Genomic DNA, 4,136 nt, shown 5'->3' on the forward strand with positions numbered 1-4,136 from the left:
ATGGGCCTGGGAGGGACATTAGCCTTCTTAAATTTGTCTTGGGTTTTGCTCCTAGTGAATTAATTCCTAGATGGTGGTAAGGAACTTGAAGGCAACTTTCTATCATTAGATGTGAAAATAATTTTGAATTGTGCTAATGTTCTGAAAAACAAATGAGCTCCTGTTGACATAATACCTGATTTAAATAATGGATTACAGTTTACTACATTTCAGTGCCCTTACTGGAAATCTCGGTCTAAGAGCAAGTTCTTGTGAGATGTGATGCCATCATAATCCCAAGAGTTTGCTTGTTACTTCTTATTAAAGGAGGAGAAAAGTCAGTTTCTTGGTGTTACCTAGTCAAATCCCTAAGAAGAAAAGAGTTACACTTGAGGCACCTGCTGAACCCAGGACAGGCAGGCAGCTGCTTGGAGGTGGTGGGGAGGAGAGGGCTGGGCCGGCCAGGGGGCAGCGAAGATGCTCAGCTTCTGTGCTGCCCCCCAATGCATGTGGACAGGCAGTCAGACCTGGCCTTCCTCAGGTTCCTGCACAAACATGCCAGATGCCAGAAGTGGGTGGATCGTTGTAAGGAGAGCAAACGTAGAAGAGGAAACAGCTGATCAAGTAAATAAACGTTATCGATTACGTGTCAAACACGTTGAGACCTGGATGATCTGTACAACTAGTCTTTAGAGGGCGGTTCTTCAAGATAATGCACTACCAACAGTATTTGATCTTACTAGACATTTGAACAATCCACAAAGTAGACACAGAAGACAAAGAATTGAGTGAAGGTGAAATCAGGACACTGTAACAGAAAAAGAAAATGGATGAAACTTCGAAGCAGGAACAGAAACATGGAGAAACAGCAGCAATGCTCAGAGCCTCAGTGCAGAAGAAAGGGGTTAAGAAGAAGATGAAGACCTTTCCCTTCAAATTAATCCTTAAAGAGAAGGAAAACACCAAATACTCAAAATCTTCATCTGAAATTTGGATTCTTATGGGAAACCAAAACCTGTCTCCCTCTGGATGGACAAGACGCTGCTGGCATCGTGGACTCCTTTTTTTTTGGAAGTTCTCTACTCCTGAGAACTTCCCAGCACTGCCTGAGTGCTGGATAGATTCCAGTGAAGAGATGCTGAGGAGCCTTTTCGAGACCATGGCAGTTAAGAGCAGATACAGGGTGCTAGACATGTGAGAGCTGCATTCCGGAAGAAACCCTCAGGGAAGTGGGAGACGCTCACTTCCTTTCTATTCTCACTGACCACGTGGTGGACATAGCAGGAGAAGAGCAGCTGCCTGCGTTGGTGAAGTTTGTCGACAAATCTCCTCACCTGAGAGAGAGATTTGGGGGCTTCCTACCTCAGGAAGCCGGTGCAGACATTTTGGCTGTGCATCTTCACACTGTGCTCAGAAGTGGGGATTAAACACGGAATATTGTCATAGCCAGGCTTACGTTGAGTGCAGTGGAGTTTCTTCCAAAATTGAAGCTGTTGCCTCTAGACTTTCCGATGATTGCCTCCAAGCTATCTGCACCCTCTGTTCCGCCGGCGCCTTAAATGACGCGGTGTTTGGAAAAAGCAATAGACTTTATGGGAATATCTTTTGCATTGCATTAGGAACAGTTGAGAAAGCTCATTTTTTCCCATCAGCTGCTGCACCTGCTTTTGGAGTGTGGCAGTGTAATTTCTGTCCTCTTTCAGAACAATGAGGAAAGGGTCAAAGAACAGAAGGAAATTGGCCATCTTCAGTGGACAGGCAGGAATGACGCTTTTGAAATTTTAGTGGACCTCCTACAAGCACCTGTTTTATGTTCAGATAGTATAGTGACACAAATATTAGGTGGGGTAAGTGTGTAGATGTCCGGGCATTTGTAGTCTGTAGCGCGGTAACAGATTCTTGTTAGTGTTGTGGTTCTTAAACGTGTTCTTTTACAAGAGCCTTGGGGAAAATCTCCAGGGGCAGACCTCTGATGTTTTCTTTGCAGCCGGACACTTGACTTCCCTGCTTTGTTCACTAAGTGAATTGATGGAATATATTGAAGGTCACCACGGATTTTGGTTTGCGGAAGCCACACATTTGGCACCCAAGCCTGATAGTTAGTTGAAACTTCCCGGAAAGTTCCGTAGAGCCCAGCAAGGTAACCTGGAATGTCAGCTAATGTCTGAGATTTCCTGAGGAGACTAAGAGTTCCAACCCTGGAGCACATTGTTCAGGAACAGAAAGACAGAGTCTCAGACAGTACCTGAAAACTCTTAAATGCTTCTCGCCGATACCCTTTGTCATGGGACGGCTCACATTTAAAACATCGGAGGAGCACCATGCTGGCTTGAACATGGGGGGATTTGCATAACCTTGACCTGCTCTCAGCTCAGCCGCATTGTTAAAGAGTCAAGTGGGGAGAACGTGGAAGGGAAGATATGGAGCTTCCACCCCCCATTTATGACGCCCTCTGTCTGCCAGGTGTCAGTTTTTTCCCTAGTGTTTATGCATGGCTGAAGGTCATATGTATTTATTTCTGTGATGAAGGTTGAGACTGAAGGCTATAAAAATTAGGTGAAGTGTCTCAAAGCATACCGGAGGAACACTTTGACAAACCAAAGGTGAGGTAACTTGGCTTTGCTTAACCTAAGTTTTGACATGAAACATGATCTGAATTTAATAATGATGGACACATGCACATCAAAGTCAGCACAACTAAGTCAGAGCTTCCTACAGGTAATTCAGAAACGAGTGAAAATACCTAAGAGACTTTAAAAATAGGCTTTCGCTTATATTTGATATCTGAAAAAATCTCAAAGAAATTTCAAAGCAGCTTCCAGAAAAGCTGTAGGTGTAGGTAGGTAGGCCCCTTCATTACTGAATATCTTGACCTATGGGCCTCCCATTCAGGACATTAGTCATTGATAATCTGCCTATTTAAATGGCTCCCATTTGAACTCTCTCACTTTGAAGACCTAACTGTTCATCCAGAAGATAGCATTAAAAGTGCCACACTTCTGTGAGGTCTCTGCTCCTGGCATTTAGAATTTGCTTTAGTCCTCATTTTAGTTGTAGCATTCATTACCGCTGTAGAACCAGTAACCGGGTATTAGGTTATCAGTTCTTTGACGAAATGAATTTTGAAGAAGTGTAGGGGGAAGGAATGCATTTTATAAAATGTTACGGCAATGTTTGCTACTGACCTTTGAACACTAGGAGTTTTAAGTATGTTGTTAAAAATGTGTAGTGAACAGTTTAGGGGAATTACCAGACAGGGAGAGAAACATATGAGCTCACCAAAAAAGGATTTCAGAGTAGATTTTTGCCTTTGTCAAGTGAACTTAAGGAAACAGGTTGCAGTTACAGTTTGAATGGAACAGCCTGCCTTTGTTGTTCTGCCTCTGGTTGTTGCTGTTTACTTTCTTTTGTTGAGTTTGGACACTTCTCTTTCATGGTCAGGACAGCATCAGAGTCCATGAGTCCTGAAAGCTGATTTGCCTGTTTTCTTCTGTCTTTTTCCATGTCTGTTATCTGTCGCCTCTTTGTGACTTATAAGTAAAACCTGAAAACCCTACAAAAATAAGTGCTTCTTGGTTTATCTAGAAATAGTACAGAAAATATTGCTTGTGAGTTTTGGTGAAGAAAATCAATTTGGTATAGTTTATTTCACCCTAAGTAAACTGTGACTTTTTCTTAAAGTACACTTGACAGTGCTTTTTTTTAAGTTTTTACTTAAATTTGAGTTACTGAACATACAGTGTCATATTGATTCCAGGTGTATAATTTGATGATTCAGCACTTCAATACCACAGCCAGTGCTCAATACAAGTGCCTTCCTTAATTCCCATCACCTATTTCACCCATTCGTGTCCCCCCCACCCCCACCTCTGGGTAACTATTAGTTAGGCATTTCTGTACATCAGTAATGAAGCAGCAGAAAGAGAAATTGAGGAATCAATCCCATGTACAACTTCACCAGAAATGATAAGATACCTAGGAATAAACCTAACCAAACAGGTGAAAGACCTGTACTCTGAAAACTATAAAACACTGATGAAAGAAATTCAAGACCACCCAAAGAAATGGAAAGACATCCCATGCTCATGGAATGGAAGAACAAACATTGTTAAAATGTCTGTACTAGCTAAAGCACTCTAGAGATTTAATGCAATCTC

At 42.3% G+C, this 4,136-nt stretch overlaps 1 pseudogene; it reads left to right on the top strand.

Annotated features, from left to right (window-relative positions):
* The first annotated feature begins 456 nt into the window (after positions 1-456).
* LOC102957365 lies at positions 457-2,726 on the top strand (annotated as a pseudogene).
* Positions 2,727-4,136: the final 1,410 nt, after the last annotated feature.

This window comes from Panthera tigris, chromosome D1 (assembly GCF_018350195.1).
Source record: "Panthera tigris isolate Pti1 chromosome D1, P.tigris_Pti1_mat1.1, whole genome shotgun sequence".
Classification (NCBI taxonomy): Eukaryota; Metazoa; Chordata; class Mammalia; order Carnivora; family Felidae; genus Panthera; species Panthera tigris.